This window comes from Equus przewalskii, chromosome 2 (assembly GCF_037783145.1).
Source record: "Equus przewalskii isolate Varuska chromosome 2, EquPr2, whole genome shotgun sequence".
Taxonomy (NCBI): Eukaryota; Metazoa; Chordata; class Mammalia; order Perissodactyla; family Equidae; genus Equus; species Equus przewalskii.
Window position 1 is genome coordinate 41661396 of NC_091832.1, and position 23766 is coordinate 41685161.

The 23766-nt window shown below is 48.4% G+C and overlaps 2 long non-coding RNA genes across 2 annotated transcripts; one reads left to right on the plus strand and one right to left on the minus strand.

Moving 5' to 3' along the window:
- Positions 1-1805: 1805 nt before the first annotated feature.
- On the minus strand, positions 1806-16794 carry LOC139080898 (uncharacterized). Its single transcript, XR_011535707.1, has 6 exons — positions 16460-16794; positions 14511-14723; positions 11980-12102; positions 9586-9656; positions 4956-5996; positions 1806-3896 (listed from the first exon to the last, which is right to left on the minus strand). It is a non-coding gene; the product is annotated as an uncharacterized lncRNA (long non-coding RNA).
- A 61-nt stretch (positions 16795-16855) lies between these two features.
- On the plus strand, positions 16856-23118 carry LOC139080902 (uncharacterized). Its single transcript, XR_011535710.1, has 2 exons — positions 16856-16979; positions 21264-23118. It is a non-coding gene; the product is annotated as an uncharacterized lncRNA (long non-coding RNA).
- Positions 23119-23766: the final 648 nt, after the last annotated feature.

Consider the following 23766-nt stretch of genomic DNA (forward strand, 5'->3'; position numbering starts at 1 on the left):
TTTAAAGCTGACTTTTTCTCCTGTGAGGGGCTTTGGGGTTCTTTGGAGACTCCCCATGAGCTGGCGGATTGCTCACCTGTGGCTCCCTTGAGGGGGATGAGGACGTCTTCAGCTGGTGCCTTAACATCTCTGCTCAGCCTCTTCCTCCCGGCAGCCCTCTTGGGCCAGCTCTTTTTCACGGCCCACATCTGGTCTACGGGAAATTACCCAGGGGGTGGGACTCTGCACTCAATGGTGCAGCCACCTCCCCTTGTTCTGCCTTTACGGCTTCTTGCCCTTAAGATTTCTCGGGGGGCCGGCCCCGTGGCCGAGTGGTTAAGTTCACACGCTCCGCTTCAGTGGCCAGGGGTTTCGCCGGTTTGGATCCTGGGTGTGGACATGACACTGCTCATTGAGCCATGCTGAGGCGGCATCCCACATGCCACAACCAGAAGGACCAATAACTAAAATATACAACTATGTACTGGGGGGCTTTAGGGAAAAGAAGGAAAAATGAAAAATAAAATCTTCAAAAAAAGATTTCTTGGGCATGTGACATACACAAGTTGTCTGGTCCCACAAGTTCCTGGGTGTGTATGAGGTGTTGCAAAGCTCTCTTAATGGCCTCCTCCAAGTCCTTCGCACTAGGACCCCTCCTCTCATCCATGGGGTGGGCTGGGAGGGATGGAGCGGGGGGAAGTGCGCCAGCATGCAACAACTCTCTCTGCAGAAATCATCGAAGTTCCAGTCTCTCCCTTTGGCCTTGCCACTCCCCAACCCACGGGGTCACAGTTCTCAGACAGCTCTTTCCCGGCCCTGCTGAGCTGGTCTAGCACCTCACTTTGGAACAAAGGAGTAGTTGGCACCTACTGGTTTGTTCTCTGCCTCAGGATCTTCACCAGAATTGAAATGGAATCATTTTTTAACATCTTGTTCCATTTGTATTAACTGAGGGTAGTAGGCCAGCAGTTAGTTTTAATAGCTCAGTTTGTCTTCTTTGGCTTAATGACATGCTGGGCATTTCCTGTGACCGCCATAGTTACACCCGGGGAGAGAAGGTTGGCAGCTGGAGCAGCCTTTGTGCACTAGGCTACCAGTGGCTTTAGAGTTGTTTGGTCACCTCGTGGTCATAAATGGCTGCTGCAGCTCCAGGAATCATGCCCACAGTCAAAGCAGGAAGAAGAGGAAGGGGCATCTCTAGTCCTGTCTCTTATAGAAGAAAAGCAAAACCTCTTCCAGAGGGCCTCCAGAAGACATCCACGCCTGGTTCTTTGGGTAGAACTGGGCCTGGCACATTTGGACCTCCCAGCCTGAGTGGAGATGGGCGATGGAGGAAAGTGCTGGGGATGTCAACATGTCAGTCGCATCGGTAGCCAGCGTCTGTCTCCTTGAGCAGCCCACCTCAACCAAGATGGTGACCGCGCCTGGGAGAACCTTCCTGTCATCGTCACCGTCCACCTCCTCATCAAACAGCAACCGACTCTCTTGAGGGATGCTGTGGAGAGAATACACTATCTGTAGGCAAATCAGCTTCCGTCTCAAGGGGCTCATCCTGATTCTTGGGTAGGCCCTAGACAGTCACACACATAAACATTACACTTTTTTACTATCACTGTCAGTAAGTTGTGGAAGTACTTCAACCTTGGCTCAAGGAAATTCAAATGTTACAAAGTGACCTGGATGTTCTGGGACGAACTTCAAGGCAGAAAAATGTGTGTCAAACCAGGAGGACAGGAGAGGGAGGTTCTTTGCAACACCTGATAAGAAATTGTTATCGCCTTAATATCTGTTATTCTTTCATGGAGATTTTAGTTTGCATTTGGTTCTTTTTCTTAATTATTGTTTTTTTAATTGCAGTAACATTGGATTATAACAATATATAGCTTTCAGATGTACAGCGTAATGTATTTCGAATTCTGTGTAGATTACATCATGTTCACCACCCAAAAACTAATTATAGTCCATCACCACACACGTGAGCCTAATCACCCCTTTTGCCCTCCCCCGCTTCCCCTATGGTAACCACCAATCCAATCTCCAATGCTATGCGTTTGTTTGTCGTTGTTTTTATCTTCTACTTACAAGTGAGATCAATGCAGTTGGTTCTGTGTTGACCTTTCCAGATAGAATTGTTGTATAGGCTGTAGGTGGTTGAATTTCTGGTCTAAAATTAGTTTTTCAGTCAGATTTCTCTAAGGGGTCAAATGATTCTCTGAAAGTGGGCTGGCTACACTTTCAGGCCAGTCCAGTGCTTTTAATCTAAGTTACTCTGTCAGTTCACTAAATCTTGTCCTTCAGGCCTAAAATAGCTTCAGAGTTACCAGACTTGGTGATGGTAGAGACACCTTGGCACCAGAAAGAATCTGGCTGATAATGTGATGACAGCCTTTTAAAATCTATTTGTGATGACATTATTAGCTTTGGGAAGGAATGTCTTCCCCACTTAGATCAGGATAACCAATCAGATGCAGGAGGTGGAGAAAATGGAGATTGGTAAGCGAGTGTTACTATCTTTATAAAGCTGTTTGTGGGACATGGCTTAGGTCTGTGGGCGAGTGGCCTCATGGATGTTGTGTTCCTGAGTCAGACATGCTGATTTCCCCTGTCTGGTTGAGAGCCGGGCAGCCGACCAGGGTGTTCTCTAAGGCAGGACAACCCCAGAGAGGAGAGGGGCGATACTCTGGGCACGCCCAGTCTCTCCCCATCTGTCCAGTTGGGAAAGTGGCTCCTCCTCCCTTGAGAGAGGAATGGGTGAAGGAGGAAGTGCTCGGGGGAGAGTGGAGGCAAGGAGCGTCACTCTAAGGAATTTCCTTCACAGGAAACCTGAGGAGCTGGAAATGAGTGTCCTCAAGTAGTCCTCCCCTCCCCACACATATAAACTTCAGACTTTACATGCGATAGAGCAAATGGCTGGGATTCTAGACTCTTCTATTCTTTCCTGTGTGTAAGTCAGATTCTCTCTGTGCTTCAGTTTACTTATTACAACCAGAAGGATAATAGCCTTCATATTAATAGGGTTGATATAGAGGTTGCTCTATTTAAGTCAAATATTGCCTTTATCTTATCATAGATTTTATTATACTAATTAATAAATTATATTACCTTATTAAAAATCTGGCTTCCAAAATACATCTATGAAAATGGCTCCATCTAGACAATGGAATATTACTTATCACCAAAAAGAAATGAACCATCAAACCATGAAAAACATGGAGGAAACTTAAATGCGCTGCTAAGTGAAAGAAACCAATCTGGAAAGACCACACGCTGTACGATTCCAACTACATGACATTCTGGAAAAGGCAAAACTATGGAGAAAGTAAAAGTTCAGTGGCTGCCAGGGGTTAGCGGGGCGGGAGGAATGAATATGGGGGGCACAGAGGATTTTTAGGGCAGTGGAACTATTGTGTGTGACAATACGATGGTGGACACACGCCATTCTCCATTTGTCAAAATCCATGGTATGTTCCAACGCCAAGAGTGAACCCCAATGTGAAGATGGACTTTGGGTGATAATGACGTGTCATGTAGGTTCATCAATGTCAGACATCCCACTTTGCTGGGGGATGTTGATAGTGAGGGAGGCTGACATGTGGGGTAGCAGGGGGTTCTGGGAAATCTCTGTACATTCCACTCAACTTTGCTGTGAACCTAAAACTGCTCTAAAAAATAAAGTCTATTAATATATATGTATGGAAATGGTTAATAGAGAGGCCAGGTACATTTATTCTTAGAAGTCTAGCCCATTTCATCCCCAAGGTCTGCCAACAAATTCGTCCTCCATATTTGACATGGACGTCATGTCAGGCGGACAGAGAACAGCACCAGTATTCTTCCAGGAAAGACATTTTCTCAGGCAACTTCACCTTCCTCTGCTCACATCTCCTTCCAGGCCGCGCGGGGCTCTGACGCTCACCCTGTGCACACAGAACATTGCCCGGTCAGCAGTATACACCGTCCCTTAGACACAAGGAGTATTATTTAGTCTAGAAACTCTCAAAGGAAATATCCGCTTGCACGTGAAAAATCTCTGGAATTTCTCTGTTCCTCTCTGTCCGAGGTCCCCGTATCTGTGAAACCGCCTTGGAAAAGCCTCTACACACAAGCAATGCCTTGTTCCTGGCCAACTACCACAGGCCTGCTCCAGCACTCCTGTCCCTGAGGCTCCCATCCCTCTGAGACTGGCTGTGCCCGGGAGAAAGAGGAGGAGGAGGAAGAGGAGGAGGACTCTCCGGAGATCAGAAGTGAGAAGTTTTACACAACCGGGGAAATGGAGGAAAAACCCGAGTCTTAAAGCCCCAGTCGTTGCCTATCTGAGCCTCACCACTACTCACTCCAAATTAATGCAAGGGAGATTTTGACCTTGAGGGTAATAATACAAACCATCAAACCTCAGGCTTGTTTGCTGACACCCAGCTTACTCTCAGTCTCTTCCTTGGATCGCTTTTGCTGCATAGCCCTCCGTTTGCCCATTTGCACCCTCTCTTATCTCCCTTCTAAGTTCTCTTTCCTCTTCTCTTGAGTCTCCTACCCCTCCCAGAGGCAACCGATGCTGACAGACCTGGAGTTTATTTAGAGTAGGCGCCCTGGGACCCAGGGGGCATCCAAGGGCCTCCCCAGCGCAGACTGTGAAGGCATAAGGTGTTGAGTGTCTGCTTTTGCCTAATCTTTAACATAAAGGCAAGGGAACACTCTTTCCTCCCCATCTCCCAGGCCCCTGTCCCCAGTCACCCCCCAGCACTGTTTCTGGGGCTGTCTTCTCTCCATCTGAGCCTAGTTTCAGCTGCAAAGGAAAAGACCACAACTTCCCAGCTCCTTTTATAAGTGTCTTTCTCTTCATGCCAGCAGGTCGGGTTGAACCAGACTAGCACGGAAAAGGGAAGGTGGAAAAGAATCTGAGGGAAAGAGGGTACCCTTCGGAAAACAAGGAATATTCAAGTACCAGGTGCGAAAGTTTTAAATAGAAACCCGCTTACATTGCACTTGGAGTAACAACAGCTGGCTGGAGGTCCTGGGGCTCCTCAGAAGACGAAGAATTTTTCCGGGACAGTCTCAACATCACGTGAAGCCATTGTAGCAAAGGCTACAGCTCAGTGGCCCCCTGTCTATGCATCTCAAATTGCGAGCTTAGGGATTTATTTTCTAACTTGTACACTAAACCTCTCACATTCCACCCGCACACAATGACTCTGTTTTTCAAAATGCTGTCATACATGGGAATTTTATGACATCAAACCCTTAAAAATGTGGAAACTTTGGTTTCAAAATACTTAATAGGGGAAAATAATAAACCCCTTGATTCACAGTTTCTTTGCTTGCTTACGGTTCGTTTCTGACACTGTGACTGGCGCGTGTTTGGGAGGCCGGGTTTCGGAGGCATAATCAAGTATTCATATATGCCTGGTCTTGGCACCGCAGAACGCTCCCTCTAATCTGGAAATATTTTCCCTTCAGACAGGAATAGAGAGGTTACATTTGGGTCACTAGCAATCTCACAAAAGGCTTTTCAAACGAGATGAAAGAAAAGAAGTTCTGATTTGTTGGGAGAAATCGGAGAGCTTTCCAACTCGAGGGATGTGGTGAGCGTCCAGGAGCGCGTCCAGGAGCGGCATCTCTGGGGTGGGAAGCCGGGAGCACCCCCGACGGATGGGCTGAGCGAGAAGGACAGGGTTACAGCCGGCGGAGGAGGCGATGGAGCCCCTGCTTCCTCCAGGTGTCCCTTATGCAGACTTTCCAGGCAGGCTGTTGGCTGCAGGCGGCCGTCCCTCTTCCTGTGGCTTGGGCATCAGCTTTCCAGCTCTCTCTGGAAAGCCTGTGTAATGGCCGCCTGCCTGCATGCGCTGCCTCGCCCACGACCCCAACAGTTAAACAGCTCTGTTCACAACCAGGGGAGGGTGACAACATTTCAGATGCATTTCCTCCAGGCAGGACGAGTTGGCCCCAGCGGAGCGTACACCTGCGTTCCTCAATCATAGGAGGCTCTGTCTTTCCTCTCGCATGACCCCGCTTTCCTACGTCTGTTGGGAAAGCAGAATATTTAGAATCAAAGGGGCAGCCAGGGGAGGGAGAGAGGCGAAGTGCTGCCCAGCGCCTCAAATGTCGCTGAGGAATCAGGAGACACAGTTTCCTTCAGCTTAAAGAACTTACTTAGTTCCTTAAAGTCGAATGAATTCCTCAAGCACTGGAGAAACTTTTGCAAAAATATCCAGAGCCCAGACCAGTGCTTGGCGTGCAGCACACACTCCATGAACGGCGTGGAGTGCGGACGCAGAGCACTGTTTCTGGCACTGGGCTGTGACAGCGGACAAAAGTGTCAAAAAGCCCTGCCCATGTGGGGCTGGCATTCCAGTGGGGAGGCAGATACGGAAGAAGACAAGTAGTGTGTGCTGTTTAGGTGGGATCAAAGCTCAGGGGAGACACGTGTGAAAGGGAGACACACATAGAAGAGTTCGGGGAGGACGATGTCGGGAAGACCTTACTGATTAGCAGGCATGCGGTACAGACCTGAAGGAAGGGACTGAGGGAGCCACGTGGATGACCCAGGAAAGAGTGTCGCAGGCAGAGGGAACAGCATGTGCCAAGTCTCTGTGCGGGGTATGTGTCTGGGGCGTTCAAGCATCAGCAGGGTGGCCAGCGTGGCTGTAGCTGAATGGGCCGAGAGCACCGGTGATGAGGCCAGCGAGGGCAAAAAGATGAACTCTGTTTAGGGTCCCATCTTCAAAGACTTCATATGCAGGGAAAAGATCATTTAGATTATAAGATGACATGACTATGCCAAAGTTGGATAAAAGAGGCTACAGAATGGACGGCAAGTAACTGGCGTTTGGGTAAGTAGCAGGAACAGGGAGATGACTTCACACCGGAGGGCTGACACAGGTTGTGCTCTTGGGGAAGCAGGTAAGAGAAAGGCTGTGAATTGCACTTGAGCCAGCTCTTTGGACCCTATGGGGATGCTGACCTCCAAGTGGGGACAGATGTTCTAAAGTCTCCTGTGGCAGCTGGACCCACTCTTTAGAGAAGAGAAAGTGGAGTCTTCACCCTAAAACCACCTCTGTTGAGGTCAACGGAAGGGAGAGCTTCCCTCTCTACATCCAGGACTACGTCTCCTCTGTGTTCGTCTACATCAGCGGCCGTTGGTCTCACTGTTCGTTAGGAGATGAGAGTGTAGAGCTCGGTGCACATGCTGCCTCGTCAGTGCTGAGAAGGGGGAAGCTTCCTTAGAGAACCTGCCTTTGCATCCAGTTCCTCAACCATCTCCTACTCCAGATTTTGTTCCCCAACAGATTTTCTTAGGTGAAACTGTACCAGCACATGATGCCCACAATTATTTTGGGATCTGAACCAAATCACTATCCCTAAGCTTCCTATGACCTTATGGCACTAAGACAAAGGATGGCTGCCAGAGCTGGGAAGAGAGCCCCTTCGGACTTTGACCTCAGGCTTTATCACGGCCACGGCCGTCCCACTGTAGCGGCTCAGGACTCGGGAGCACAGGCCAATGACGTTTAAGTCCCTTGCTGCTTCTAAACTAACTCATTTGGAGCTGAGCCGTGGCCCTGCTGTGCAGCGTCTCCTTCCTTTCTGCCCTCTGCAGTTTTCCCGGTAACCCCACTCCGCAGACGCGTGTTCTTAAAGTGAGTGTTTTGAGCCCTTGTGAGCTTTTGTTTTTGTTTTTACCACTGTGGGGAGTTGGCGCAGAGGACATTCCGGCCTGTGGGACATAGTTACCTTTGGAGGTGGCTTCCAAGGCACTCTGAGTCACTCTTACACCACACAAGTGGAGCCATCCTGGAATAAATAATTTTTTTAAAAAAACCTACCCCGTTTCCTGGCAGTTCTGAAGCTCGTAAGGGGCGAGATGTTGCAATACCGAGGGGGCAGGTTGCAGAGTGAACTGCTGTGCTGTGGGAAACTTGGGACGTGAGCTCATCCTGCCCGGGCTGCAGCCCGGGCTCCCTCTGCTTCTGCAGGGAAGCGTTCGCAGAGCAGTGAGCAGAGCCAGGCCCCAGAAAGTGCCAGAGAGAGCGGCGAACCTGGGAGATCTGTGGGAAGGTGGCCCTGGAAGCCCTGACAACTACGGTCAGATTCTGGTGGGAATGCTGTCTGCTGATCAGCAGCTCTGATTCCTTTGTTAAAACCCCAGCTGTGCTGGGAACTGACCTCATTCATGAAGTAAACATTGAATCAGATACCAGCAGGCCTAACCCTGATTGAGTGGAAATAACATGGACGTTTCCATAATTATGAAGCTGCCAATTGGATTTGGCAAGACGAACTCTAAATATGTCAATCGGAATGAGTTCATTACCTTTTCTTGCCAACTTAATCAGAAGCCAATTGCCTTGTTGCAGTTGAAATTATTTGTATTAAAATGCTTTACTTACATTTGAGTTTTTACATGCCAAATAATGTACTGGAAAGCAGCGTAGTCTAGCAACTGGAAGACAATATTGGGAATCCGTCGACTGGCGCCCAGCCCTGGCCGAGTCCTCGGTGCTCCCCGTGCCAGCACTTCCCGCACTCGGCCCTGGAACCCTGCTGTTGGAAGAAGGGCTGTGGAGAGCGCGGTTCGGTCTCGTGACACGGGCTTGTTGTCATCCAGGGTCCTGCGGCTCATGTGTTCTCCCTCGTGGTCACACTCACTCACTGCTGATTTACCCGGACCACTGGGGACACCCCAGAGCTGTGCACCTAAGTTATAGGTTGTTCGTGCCTCTGACTTCCCTCTTCCACTGGGCTCCTCCTTCCATTTCACACAGTTCATTCAGGAGATGAAAGAGTTAGTTTGTTTCTCCATAGTAGTTGAGACCACCGTTTGCAAAGCAGTTTCACAGTTTTGAGGAGAAATAATTTCCAATAGCTGTTCCTTTTTTTTCTTTATTTTTTTGAGGAAGATTAGCCCTGAGCTAACATCTGCTGCCAATCCTCCTCAGACTGTCCCTGAGCTAACATCCATGCTCATCTTCCTCTACTTTATATGTGGGATGCCTGCCACAGCATGGCTTGCCAAGAGGTACCATTCTGCACCCGGGACCTGAACCGGCGAACCCCGGGCAGCCAAAGCGGAACGTGCGAACTTAACCACTGCGCCACCAGGCCGGCCCCTAGCTGTTCCTTTTTGATTCTCATTTCCTTACAGAGGCAGCAGAATGTTGCCATTTGGAGCCTGATGCATGGAGCCAGACTACTTGAGTTGAAGCCCAGCTCTACCCCTTCCAAAAAGGACCTTGAGCGGGTTACTTAAACTCTCTTCTGTGTCCATCTCATCATCTGTGAAAAATGGGGTGAAAACAGCAGCTACCCTGCAGAGGTGCTCACTGTGAGGATGCAAGGGCTAATTCATGGCAAGCACTTAGAACAGCGACCGGCATACAGAAGAGCTACGCGTCAGTCTTTATTATCATTGTCACTATTATTATTAGTCCGAATGAGTAAGAACAGACAATAAGGAATGGCCATAACTGTACATAATTTAGTGATAAATTTACAAGGTGCAAATCAACAACTACATTGCAGGCATGGCAACAAGAAGCCAGGTGACCGGAGTTATGACTGCTTCACTATGTCACTTAAATCGCTACGTAATTTCTCTTTTAGTGTCTTTACCTGTTTCCTGGGGTTAATGTTTACTCTTCCTTCCTCAGAATAGTCTTGTCTGATTGTTGATATGAAGGAACCTAAAGAAAGGTGTCATAACGCGGCATCATTTCATTTGCAGACAATTCTGTTGATGCTTATTTTCTTCACTATGCCCAGGGCTGAGTAATCAGAGGTCCCTGTCACAGGCCCAGGGGAGCTGTTTCTTTGGCTAATGACAAGAATAGTTGGCATCTGTCAGTCTCACAAAGACACCCTCTCCCCTCAACTAAGCCTTTCGACCTGCTTCCTTTCAGTGCTGTCACAGCTCATTAACCCTCCTCTACATCCGGGGCCTCTGTCTGTACTGGGAAGAGGGGAGGCGATCCCAGTGACTGCTCCTTCATGCCATGAAAGAAAACAATCTTGGGGGACGGAACTGGCGAGCCTCGGCAGGGAGCACTGAGCACTGCTGACATCTCAGAGTACTTGGAGGAATCATGGACAATCGAGGCAAATGTCCTAAATTTAAAAAAATTATAAAGTTTACATCGACAAATTTCTTTTTCTTTTTTTTAATTTTTAAAATTTATTTTATTATTTTTTTTTGAGGAAGCTCAGCCCTGAGCTGACATCTGCCAATCCTCCTCTTTTTGCGGAGGAAAACTGGCCCTGAGCTAACACCCGTGCCCATGTTCCTCTACTTTATATGTGGGACGCCTGCCACATGTCTGCACCGAGGATCCGAACTGGTGAACCCCAGGCCGCCGAAGTGGAACGTGTGAACTTAACCGCTGCGCCACTGAGCCGGCCCCCTTTTGACAACAGTTTGACAGTTTCTCACGAAATCTTTATGGACAAAATAGTGACAAAAAGGCTGCTAGAGCTGGAAGGGACATTAGATAACCATGTGGCACATCTCCATTTAAGGTGACACCCCTTGCTCAAGGCCACACAGGTAATTAGTGTCAAGGCTGGAATCTGTTCCTGGCCCTGTGTCCCAGGTGAAGGCTCCACCCACTGCAGATGGCTCCTGGGCATGGTGAGGGGGATGGGACAGTGTCCTCCCAAGGCGTTCTCTAGGGGCACGCCAAACAGTTCTATCCTTGGCCTGAAACTCTTTAACATTCTATCAACAACTTGGACAAAGCCAAAGATAACTGCTTATCAACTGTGCAAATAGCACAAGCCTGGGAGGGAAGGCCAGTATGTCGGAATTACAGAATCAGAATCCAAGTTATCTCAGCAGGAAGGAATGATTGGTGGAATCCAACGAGATAAAATTTAGCTGGAAAACATGTAAGGTCTTGCATTTAGCTCCAAAACTTGATTGCAAAAGTATAGGATGTGGTTGGAAGACATGTCCAACCTCACCCATAATCAAAGAAATGCAAATTAAAGCAACCATGAGATAATCATTTTCCCCTATCAGATTGGCAGTGATTAAAAGAATGAAAATTCCCCGTTTGGTGACTAGGGTGTAGGGAAACTGGCTCTCTTGTCAACCGCGCTTGTGGGCGTATAAACAAAATCACTCTTCAGGGAGGGTAATCTGTAAATATATAACAAAAGCTAGAAAATGTACCATTTGTCCGAGCAGTGTCACGTATAGAAATGTATCCAAAGACAAGTGTGCAAAGACTTATGTACAAGGATATTCATGAAATCGCTGTTAAGAAAAGAACACTTTTGGGGGGGAGGTGTTCAGTATGGGAACAGGAGTTGATACCGAACCTCTTAATCTTAAGTTCGGGTGCCTGATGTGCGGTAAACCAGTCACTGAGACACCAGCACCTGGAGATGGAGACAGGTTTATTTGAATTGGCCAAAACGAGAAGGCGGGAGGGGGGGTTCTCTCAAATCTGCCTTAGCAAGGAAGAAAGCAGGGGGTCTTTATAGAGGTAAGGGGCTTGGGAAGAGAGGTTTCAGAGAAACAGGGGAAATTCGTGTTTCTTTCACTCCAGATAAGCCCTTGGGCATTTGGACTTCTGCGCATCAATGGCAGCTGGGGGCTGGTTATCTGGTGATCATAACTTCCTTAAAGGCATTCTTTTTCTTCTGCACAACAAGCTTGTAAATCCTTGTGACCCTTGAGTCAACCCTCGGGTTAAAGAAAAAAACCCAGCAAATTGACAAGATTAACCTCTTTTCATCTATGTCTATGTTGGGAACAAGGTTGAAACGTAATCATGTTCTTACTGAATATTTACAGTAACCCTCAGGTACCTGGCTTCAAAGTCATAGAGGTCTCAGATGGGTACCATACAGCTACTGTCAAATACTGGATGCTATAAAAAGGAGGGATCAGGGTCTGTGTAGCTCCTGAAGGCCAGATCAGGACTTACAAGAGATAGTTGTGGCCTAATATTACAAAGCAGATTCTAACAATTAATTCTGTCCGAATTAGGATGGGTTGCCTTGTACCTTCCCAATCACGGGCAGATGGCTCTCTGTCAAGGATGTCGAAGAGGATAGTCATTGTTCTTTAGCCATTGGGATGAAATGCTCATCTTGATTCCTTCCAACCAAAGAGGCAATGAGTCTTTGCTGCATTAAATCATCAAAGGGTAGAGTCACCACTCAAGTTGAAGGTGGGAGGTCACACCAGGTTCCACTTCCTGACACTGAATTCTAGGAATGAAATGAGAAACCCTCCTGCTGCCCAACACCACCCTTACTGAGAACCTATAGGAGATGACTGCCCCTCTTCACCCCCCCCCCCCCCCAGATCTTTTACGAGAACCTGCTGTGTATCAGTTCCCCAAGGGTAAAGCTAAGGGAAGCTTTTAGCTGGACCTGAAGAAAATAAGTAAAAGATGAACGCTCCTTCTCACCAAATCATTTCCCTTGTATTTTGGCTTCCAGGAGATAGACCTATGGGGGAAGTGTTCGACTGCTCTATCTACACCTTTCTCTTTCGCATTAGTCTGATTGAAAACTTTCAGTTTTAATCATAAATCACATCTGTCTAAGCTATATGACACCCAGCACCCCCAAATATGGAGATTCAGTACTGTGGGACGCTCATCTGTAATGTGCTCTTACATCTGCTCATCACTTCAGTTTATTAAGCCCCTTCCTGGCCTCTTTTCCATCCAATCTCCCTATCAAGTGTCAGGTGGGCATTATTAAAAATGCTCCTAGTTAACCCTTTACGGAGCCCCGTGAGACACTCACCACGTACCCTATCAGGTCGTCCTCACCATCACTCAACTCTGGAGCCGAGAGTAGCCCCTGCCAACCCATTCGCGATCAGAGTAATCTTTTCATAAGACAGCTCCTGTCACATCACCAACTACAGACCCAGGTGGCCTTCAAAGCCCTGCATGTGCTGCTCCCCAAACCCCCAGTGTATCTCCTACCAAGACCCCTCGCTCTGAGTTCAAGCCACATGGGTCTGTCCTTTCTTCCAACTTGTCACACTCCTTCCAGCCATAGGATTTCTACGCACATTCTTCCCTCTGCCTGGAAGGCTCCCCTTGTCCCATCTCTCTATCCTACGTATACTTTGGATCTTAATTAATGCTATGAGTTGAATTGTGCCCCTCCTCAAATTAATATGCTGAAGTCCTAAACCCTTAGTACCCCAGAGTGTGACTGCATTTGGAGATACAGCTTTTAACGAGGAAATTATCTTAATAGGGGGCCTTTAGGGTGGGCCCTAATCCAATCTGCCTGGTGTCCGTAGAAGAAGAGAGACACCAGGGCGATAACGCACAGAGGAAAGACCATATGAGGACACAGTGAGAAGGCAGCCATTGCAAGCCAAGAAGAGAGGCCTCAGAAGAAATGAAACCTGCCGACACCTTGATCTTGGACCTCTAGCCTCCAGGACTGTGAGAAACAAATTTCTGTTGGTTAAGCCACCTGGGCCCGTAGCACTTTGCTACGGCAGCCCCAGCGGACTAATACAATGAAGGCACTCCCCCGGGGAAGCTGTTCCCCACCCCTCTCCACATCAGTGCGATATTGCTTTCCCTCAGTCACACTTACCACAGTCGGTGAATAATCACCTATTTGGATGACTGTACACTATTGTCTGTACCCCTTCCTCAGGATACAGACTCCGGGGGAGGGAGGAAACACGTGCATTTAGGTTCTTCATTGAGTCCCCAGCAACTAGCACGGTGCTAGCTGCTCATACAGGGAGGTGTTCAATATTGCTCAGTGAACAGCTCAAGTGTTATTTCACCCACGTTAAAAATGAGCAAATTGAAGCTCAGAGGTTAAACTTCCTAAAGGTTGCAAAGCAGCTAAGCGGCAAAGGGGGACTGGAACCCAAGCCCCGAAAGCTCTGGCCTTTAACACTACTTAACCCTCTGATTTTTTTTTTTATTAAGATTATGATAGTAAACATCCTTGTGAAGTTACAGTTGAACATCATTATTAGTCATGTTGTAGGTACACCACTTCACCCCTAGTGCCCTCCCCCCACCCCCCTTTCCCCTGGGAACCACCGATCAGTTCTCTTTGTCTATATGTTAACTACCACCTATGAGTGGAGTCATACAGAGTTCGTCTTTCTCTGTCTGGCTTATTTCACAATAAGGGTATTTCATAATACCCTCAAGGTCTATCCATGTTTTAACCCTCTGATTTTGAAATGCATCCATTCCCTCAACAGATACTTACCTAGCACCCAATCATGGGCCCTCCAGGACCAGTTCAACCGACCCCATCTCTTATCAACAGAGTGATTAAGAACAGCCTTTCAGAAAATCTGCAAAGTCATGTCGCCAGGGCAGGCACAAAAGAAGAAATTGTGAGCTGAAATGACCTCGGGACCAAAGATCCTCCTTCCCACAGAAACCAAGGACCTGGGACACGAGCAGAACTTGAAAGTCAGACTCTTATGAGAAGTGAGGGTCCCTCATTCAGGAAGACCCAGTGTTAAAATTCCTTCCCCACCTCATCAAAAATGTTTAGAATCCTGTTATAAACGTTTAAAACCTTACCATAGGGGCCAGCCTGGTGGCACAGCGGTTAAGTTCACACGTTCTGATTCGCAGGTTCAGATACCGGGTGCGGACATGGCACTGCTTGGCAAAAGCCGTGCTGTGGTAGGCGTCCCACGTATAAAGTAGAGGAAGATGGGCGTGGATGTTAGCTCAGGGCCGGTCTTCCTCAGCAAATAGAGGAGGATTGGCAGTAGTTAGCTCAGGGCTAATCTTCCTCAAAAAAAAAAAAAGTTAAAAAAACCCCACCTGACCATAAATGCTTGAAGTCCACCAACAAAAATCTGTCCCACCAGTGTTTCCGCATGCCAGTCTATTCTCTGTAACCTCTTAAATTTCACCCCAAATCCCGAATCGGGTAGACAGATCTAAGGGCGCACGCCCCCTGTCTCCCTGCAGAATAAAAGCTGATTTCTCCTCCAAAGGCTGATGCCATAATTAATTGGCTTTTTTATGTGCATCAGGCAGAGAACCCCGATTTTGTGCGGTAATGCACCTATCACACGCTGGCCCCTGTCTAGGAATTGGGGAAGCATCAATGACAAAACAGACAAAATTGCCGCCTTCATGTGGAGAGAGACATCAAATAAGACAAAGAAGTAAATTATATGGTATATTAGAGGTGATAAATGGAACAGAGCATATGGAAATGTGGGCTTGGCGAGTCAGATTTGCAATTTAAAATCAGGAGGTTAGAGAAGGTCTTTTTGAGTAAGGAATGTTTGAGCCAAGCCTTGAAGAAGGTGACGGAGGGAGCTCTGGGGGTATTGGAGGACAAGTTCCTTGCAAAAGTAAAAGCAAGTTCAGTGTCCCTGAGGCAGAAGTAAGCCCGGCACACGACTTTTGTGGCTGGAGTAAAGTGAGGAAGGGAGTCAAAATTAGGAGAGCTGCTCAGCGAGGTTCCAGGAGCCTCGTGGTGCAGGACATTTCTGGCCATGGTAAAACTGGCTTTTACTCTGAGAGAGAGAGTCTGTGGAAGGTTTTGCACAGAGAATATGACTTTCAACAGAATTACTCAGGCTGTTATGTGAACACAGACTGAGGAGGAGAGAGCTAAAGGAGGACTGTGGAAGAGCACTTAGGAGGCAATTACAATAATCCAGGTGAGCGGTGATGGGGGCTGGGTCTAAGATGGCTTCAGCGGAGTTTGGACTCTGGATATATTTTGAAGAAAAAGCCAATAGAGTTTGCTGCCAGATTGGGTAGGAGATGAAGGAGAACTCAAGGTTTGGAACCTGAGAAGTTAGGAGGATGGAGGTGCATTGTTTGAGATGAGAAAAGTACAGGTAGAATATCTTTTGGTGGAGAAGCTCAGGAGTTCCACTTTGAACACGATGAGTTTGACGTGCCTACTAGGCATCTACGTTTTGATGCCAAATAGGTAGTAGTATATTAAGTATGGAGGTTTGGGGGAGAAGTCCAGGTTCTCACTGGCATACAGATTGTCTTTAAAGCTAAAGCTAAAACTAAATGAGATCACCAAGATGTTAAGTGAAAAGAGAGAGAAGTCTAAGAAGCCAGTCCTGGGGGCACTGCTACATTTAGACGTCAGGGGAATGATGAGAACCAGCAAATAAGATGGAGAAATAGGAGTCAGAGATGGAGGAAGAAAGCCAAAAGTGTGCGGACCCGCAAGCCAAACGCAAAAAGTATTTCGTGGAGGAGAGGGTGATAAACCATTCCCAATGTTGCTGATCGAGCAGGTAAGACGACGACTGGGAAGAAACCGAGAGTGTGTGGGAGAGCGTTCAACAAAGAGTGGGATGAGAGAGCTGCAGACGACGACTACAGGCGCTCGAGGAGCTTTGATATTCAGAAAAAGAGATGAGGCGGGAGCTGGAGGGAGAAGTAGAGTCAAGAAAAGGTTTTCTTAGGAAGGAAGAAATAATATATTTACATGCCTTTGGAAAGATCTCGAGAAGAAATTGAGGCTCAAAAAGTTAGGTTACCCCTGGCACTAAGTCTTCTGGTCCAGACTCATCTTCCTACACGATGCTGCTGAAGTGACAAATCTAAGCCTCTCTGGGGCCTCCTGCTCCACGCGGAATCCGAACTAGGGCACTTTGAACTTTTACTTTACTTGGATGAGCAGCACATCCGATATTTACTGCCTTAGGTCAAGAAGTCCGTCGAATTGAACTTTGGGCTCTGACTCTAGCTTTGGGGTTAGTTTCTGGGAATCCACCATCCGGAGAGTGCAAGGCGTCATGGTTGCCAGGGCAGTGGGCGCCCAGAGCGCCCCACAGGGCCTCCAGCGCGCTGTAGAAACCTCACAACGTCAGCTGACCAGTCTTCCTCCAATCCCGTCTTGGGGGCGGGGCTTGACGCAGTGTCTCCACAGCAACGCCGTTGCCAATCTGAGCACCCGGCTTCGGCACCACGGGAGGCGCTCTCGAATGACGTCATGCACTCCGTGGCGCTGCCGTGACTTAAGCCTAGCTCGGAAGAGACGGCTCGGCACACCCACAGGTATGAAAAGGAGCACGGGCTCGGGCACGGCGCATGTGTCGTCTCAGGTTGGCGCATGTGTAGTTCTTACCTCCAAGAAGTGGGCGAGCGCAGTTGAGGTCCCCGCGCCTTTGCTGCTGTTCCGTTAATCTTAGTCAGAACACTAATCGGAGACGCTACAGTTGAATCTGGCTTTCTGGGAGTTATCTCGAGGGCAGATATCCGAGGATCAGACAGTTCATTCACTGTCTCCTCCCTCCCTCTTCTCCTGGCGCTTTCCTCGTTGCATCCACAATGCCACTTAACCAGTCTGAAACTGCTAGTTGAATTCCCAAATTGCTGTTGCCAGCAAGCTTTCTCTAGCGTGCCACCTCCTTTCTAAACCAATGCTAGTAAGATCAGCAAGCAAACCTTTTAGCACTAGTTGTAATGGTAACCAGTCTCGACAGAGCCTGAGAAGTTCTCTGAGTCAAGTACTGGAAATTTTAAGGGCTTATGACTTCTGTTGAATGCTTGTGGTTCCTTCCTCCTCCTTTCAGATCTTTAGCCAGGATCAAAACAGTTGACTTCGCTAAGTAAATGCGCTCCAGGTAGATGAAGTGTCACTGTTCTGAAACTTAAGAGTTCCTGTGCTGTTAGTCATTCATTCACTGACATTCATGAAACGCTCACTCCTGCCGGGCCCTGTGCTGAGCCCTGGGGTTACAGTGATGATGACAGTCCCTGCCATCTGTGATAGCTCATTTCATTGATTAATTCAAGAAACATTTACTGAACATCAACTATGTGCTAGGCACAGTTGAGATTATTACCGTTCATTGAAAGAATGAAGTGTGATCCGGGCTAGCATGTGGCTAGGAGTCAGATTTGATTTTGAACCTTGGCCCTGCTCCTTACTTGTGAGTGATCTTGGGTGAGTTACAGACCCCCTCTGCATCTCAATTTCATGATTTGTAAAAATGGTATAATAATGCCTACCTCCTACAGGGGACTAACAGGAGAGTTAGACCTCATGCTCCAGTTGGGAGAGGCTTCTCTTTTCACTTCCTTACGTTTCTTCCCTTCTCAGTCCCTGTCTCTCTCAGGCCTTACACACAGGACAACACCACTAGTGGGAAAACAGCCCCCTGAACAGCACGCAGCCTCAGAGGTCATCCACAGATTGTCCTCAAATTGTTTTAAAAACAGCTTTCATCCAGACGCTGCTTTTTGTGGGTCTGTATGCTGCGGCCAAGTTATATTTAAGCAGAGCCCTCCCACCTCATCCCCAAACAAGCTCCTCTAAAACCAAAAGGAAAAAAAATCCTTTCCTTCAATTGCGCGGCGACTTGAAGCTAAACATGGGCCGAGTGTTGGAGGGTGGCCTGCAAGATTGGGTCAGATCTCGGGTCACTGTCTGAGGAGCGATGAAACACTATAAGGGTTGGGGAGCGGGTGTCTGGCTCCCTTGTCACCACAAGACCTGTGGTTTCCAACCCTGTCTGCATCCGCGTCCCACTAAACAACAGTGGGAGAGAAAACAGACATGCACACAGGCGGGGACACACACACACACCCAGACTTGCACAGCCTTCAGAGGAAGTGGAGCACCAGATGTTCTGGGTTTCCTGTTCGATGCTTCCACAGCTGGTCGAGTCTGTGGTTGCGGTTTGTCTGTCTCGGGCTTATGTGAGAGACAAAAGCTGGGCTGACGGGAAACCTCCCCTCCCAGCCCCTCTTCCTCAGCTCTAACTGATCAGCCACACGGAAACCTGGCAGGTCAGACATTTCCTGAAACACCCAGAGCTTGGATTCTCTCAGGAGAAGGCTGGATCCCCTATCCCCGGGGAGCAGCCCCGGGGCTGGTGGCCAGCCCTCACAGAACCTGGGGACAATAGAAACCTCTCCAAATATACTGTTAATATGGACCCACACCCCTACTGAATAGAAGCTGAGGCCAGGTTGCTCAGCTACAGTCACTAATCCAGTGCCTGGCATAGAGCAGCTACTCCGAAGCACTCAACATGCAAAGGAATGAATGAGGAACAGGGAACTTCATCTTTGGGGGTCGGATCTAAAAGCCCTGGCAGCCCATCACTTCTCTTAAGTGGCTTTAGGTTCAAACAGAGAAGGATTTGGAGAGGCACTGTGTTACTGATTTGCTGCAGGTAGTTTAACCTCTCTGGGCCCGGTTTCCTCGTCTATAAAAGGGAGACAATAATGTCTATTGCACAAAGTTGTGAGGGCCCAGTGAGACACATGGATTTGCTTGATATGGAGTCTTGCCCATAGTAACTGCTCCATAAAGGCTGGTTCCCTTTTCTACTTGCAACACTGCAGTTTATTTAAGAAAATGCACTAAAAAAGCAAAGGAGATAAAACAAACAACAACCAAACCATTGCTCCCAGGACAGCTGCCTGGTGGGGCAGTAGAGCAGCAGTGCTGGTTTTCGTGTGGTGCCAATTGTGGGGGGATGCCTGCAGAAGGGGCTGCGGCCACCCCAGGGTCCCCAGGCTCTGGGAGGCAGCATCCAGTGTCTTCCTCTGGGTGTGCAGTAGGGTTAGTGTCTTGGGGATGGAGGGGAGGACAGGCAGAGTGCTCCTTCACCCCTTAGCTCGGCAGTCGTGTTAATTCTGGCTACCAGTCAGTCTGCATTTGGACCTGGGCAACAGGGACCCCTGCCCTGAGCCCCAGCTTCAACAGACTGCACTTCAGCCCTCCTCCAGCTGCATCCCTCCCTATGAGATGGGGCATCCACAGCTAAGTGTAGCCATTAGGGTCATTGCCTCTGAAGTCTGACCGACTAGGTTCAAATGTTGGCTCTGACACTTATGAGCTCTGCAGCCTTGGGCAAGTTACTTCACCTCTCTCTGCCTCTGTTTCCTTTTTTAATAAAACAGGTAAAATAATAACCACATCATAGGGTAGTTGTGATGATTAAATGAGTTAATATATGTAAAGCGCTTAGAAGAGCTGCTGGCACATGGATCAACAAGGGATGGATAAATGTTAACTGTTATATGCACGAATGCCTTTGATTCTTATAACAACCTCACTGCAGGTAGATTCTCTTATTATTTCCATTTCACAGAGGAGAAAACTGAAGCTTAGAGAGATGAAGTAAGTTCTGCAAGTTCACACAGGTAGTACACAGTAATCCTGAGACTTTACTCTGGTTCTTTCTGACTCTTTCTTGTGCATGAGGTTTTAACCACCTGCCCCAGCTGCATTTTTTTCTTCTCCTCGGACTTCTCCCGCCACCCCCAGCCCATGATGCTCAGCCTCTTCCCGCCGTCCGGGACCTCACCCCTGGCAGCCTCCAGCTGGACCTGCACTCTCAGATCAAGGTCCTGACTCTTGACTGATGGTTCCCCTGCAGAAACTTACTTGGCCGAGTGACTTCTTACGAGCAATTGTTCCTAGCCAGGGATAACTTGCATTAATTCATGAGAGGGTCTCAGGTTTTTCTAGGACTATTTGTAGTTTAACTGAAAGAGATGACTCTTTGGGGAGAATTTCACAAAGAGCAGTCTGGCAGGGGAGACATTTTGGTGGTGGTTTTTAGTGGGGAAAGTGGTCCTTGGCTGCACCCCTCAAATCCCTCCGCTCTGGTGGTGGCTTTGTCTGATGGAAGAGGCAGCATGGTGTGGTGTGAGGGTTCTCAAACTTAGCAAGCACAATTATTGCCCAAGGAGCTTTGAAAATGCAGATTCCCGGGTTCCATCTCAGAGTCTGTCAACTACATTTTGAGAAATATTGGTATCGTGGCAAGATGCATAAGACCTGGGCTCAAGTTCTTCACGTGGTTAGCTGTGCAAACTTGGCAGGACGTTAATCCTCCTGGGCTTCACTGTTCTCACCTTTAAAGCAGGAAGTGAGCCTATCCCATCAGCCTCATGGGGGATCACCAGTGAAAGTGCATCATGCCCTGTTCGATGTCTTGGGATGTGAGAGAGGACCATTTGTATGCTAGTGTTCAACCAAGTACTGTAGAGACATTTAAAGGAAGGCACAGACCCAGGCCCAAGCCTTAGAAAAGTTCCTTAAATCTTTAGCGAGACAAGGAACCCTGGGGCCCCTGAATATAAGCTCGCAAGGACTCCTTTGGGTGAAGGCTGTTGGCCAGAGGGGGAGGAAGTGTTGTTTTCTACCTCTTGCATGCTGACCTCTCCTGGTGAACAGCATGGGAGAGTGTACCAGAGTGTGCCAGGAGCTCGAATCAGTCAGGGTATGCCAGGTAATGCTGCAGTAACAAACAACCCCTGGAGCTCAGTGGCTGAACACAACAAAAGTTGACTTCTTGCTCACACTCTATGTCCCAGCAGGTTGGCAGGCAGTTCTGCTCCACAGACTAACTTGGGGACCCAGGTGGACAGAAGCTCCATCTTCTAGCTGCACCGTACAGAACACATAGCCTCCATAGTTGAAGAGTCTGGGAGAAAGAGAGACTAGAGAATGAGACATGGGCTTTGTCTTGCCTCAGCCTGGCAAGGACACGCATCACTTCTGCTCATTTTCATTGGCCAAAACTAGTCACATGGCACAGCTGGGAAATGCAGGGGAGCCGATGGCATATTTGGTGAGCCTATGGCTTCTGCCACGGGGTACTCCCAGGAGTAGGGAGATCTAAAAACTCTTGATCCAGACTTCCAGCTTGGGCACAAAGACCAATGTCTCTTAGAGAAGGATGGAAGACTTCTCTGTTGAATTGCTCCTGCACCCCACCAGCTGAGAAGCTCAGCTTTCCTGGCTGGTGGAGCGGAGTTTTATTTGTTTGAGAATGTGTTTTTTTTTTTTTTTCTCATTCTTGCCTGCCCTCAAAACATGGGAAGAAAAGTAATCTGCCTCAAGCAGCCAGCAGTCTGGCCCAGGCCTCCTAGGATGGAGAGGAGCCATTTCCCAGCAGGCCAAGAAATACCCCAGGAGCTCCTACGGTCCTGTGGGCGCTGAGTGGGAGGCTGACACAGCCAAGAGGCGGTGCGTCTGGCCGCCAACTCCAGCATCAGTCCTGGTGCTCCGTGCAGAGCACAGCCGAAAGCAGCCCAGATAGCTTCGGAAATGGAGAACACTGGACTGGAACCCAGCAATTTGGGGCAGCAGTTTTTCTGGAACACACAGCTTGGGAATTTGCCTGAAGAAATCTTTCATTCCTAGAGTGTTGGTGGATAAATGGCACTTATTTGTTTAACCTCAAATCAAGCCACAGCCCCCATTTCTGGGCTGCTTTGAAAGGGTTGTTGTAAAATAGCTGAACAAGCTGAAAATCATGGGTCTAGGTTGCTGGAATGGCTTTGCAGAAAGCGGTGGGCTCAGGAAGTTCCTTAATTTTCCGTAGAATGTGACTGGCGGTCGGAGAAGGGAGGACTGTGGGAGGGGCAGAGGCTGGGCCCTTCTCCTGGAAGACTGCATACTGGCTGGACTGTCTCAGCAGTGGGTTCAACCTTGGCCTGGTCAGTGTCCTCTTGGGGATTCAGGGTGGGAGGAAACCCTGGAAGATTCCTTTCTGAGATCTCTAGGCAGATTTGCATTCAACAGAGTCGAGTTCCTTTGTTATATCTGCCTGGCCAGCCTCTACTTCCCCTTTTTGGGTAATAGAATGTATCTTTCCTCAGGAGAAACTGTTTCATTGGTTTAGGTAGGGCTGACTCAGTGGTGTGCATCAGTGTTTAACAGCTGGCTCTGGGCGGGCGGAGCCCTGATTTGTAGTGTTTGCTAATTTCCATGGTATAAACACTCTCACTATGGCCAATTTCAAGCTACAAACATGACGTCACTAAAAGTGCACATTCAGCCCTCACAGCACATCACTGCTGCTGATTCTGCCCCATCCAAGGATGGGCACGTGACCCAGAGATGTCCTATCATTAAGGGCTGTCAGAGAAGACTGTTTCTTTCTTTTGGCATCGCTAAAAAGATAGGATTTCGTCTGGGGCTGCTAGCAACCATCTTGCCAGCTGCAGGGAGAGAATTTGTTTGGGAGAGAGAGAAAGGACACTCATGGCGTCATTTGAACTCCTGAATGCAGCCATCCTTGAAGCTGTTATATTCCTAAACATCCCAGTTGTGCAAATCAATAATCCCCCTTCTTTGTCTAGATACTGTGAGTTGAGTTCCTGCCACCTGCCAATAAAAATGTCATGAAGAATACAAATGGGTCACCCGTAGGAAGCCAATACAATAGATTCGGTGTTTGCCTCTTGATTGTGGCGCTGGTTTCAGAGGCGTCTACATCTGTCAAAACTCACTGAGTTGTACACTTTTTAAGGGGGTGCATCTTATTGTAAGTAAATTATATCTCAAGATGTTAATAAAATGCTGTGGGCTGCAGTGGGGGTGGGTGGGCAGGGGGCATTTTCCATATCTAATTCTGCCAGGCAAAGGCTCAGGCAGGAAGAGAAGATGGAACTAGAAGGATTGTTCTATCACTCACGTCAACCTGTCCCTGCTTCGGCCTGTACTGAGATTTTTATCCACCTACCTGTTTCCCACCTGAGACTTCTCAGAGAAGAAGTGGATGAAGGGAGGAAGGAAACGCCTCTCTAGGAAGTGGAAGAAGCAGAATTGTCCCAAGCTGAAGTTGGGTGTTATCTCCCTTGCAAGTCCTGGAAACCAGCTGAGTTGCCACCATCCTTGATTCAGTGACAAGACCCTCGCAGAGCAGCAAGGCTGACAGAGCCAAGGAGGCCGCCCAGTGGAGCTGAACCAAACTCCGTATGGTCCCCTCCTCCCTTCTGTCTCTGGGTCTGGGGGGTGGGTGGGCTCCAGCCTGCAAAGAAGAGGAACGCCTCTGTCAGGCCTAGAGCTCAGATCCCACCGTTCAGTCCTGGC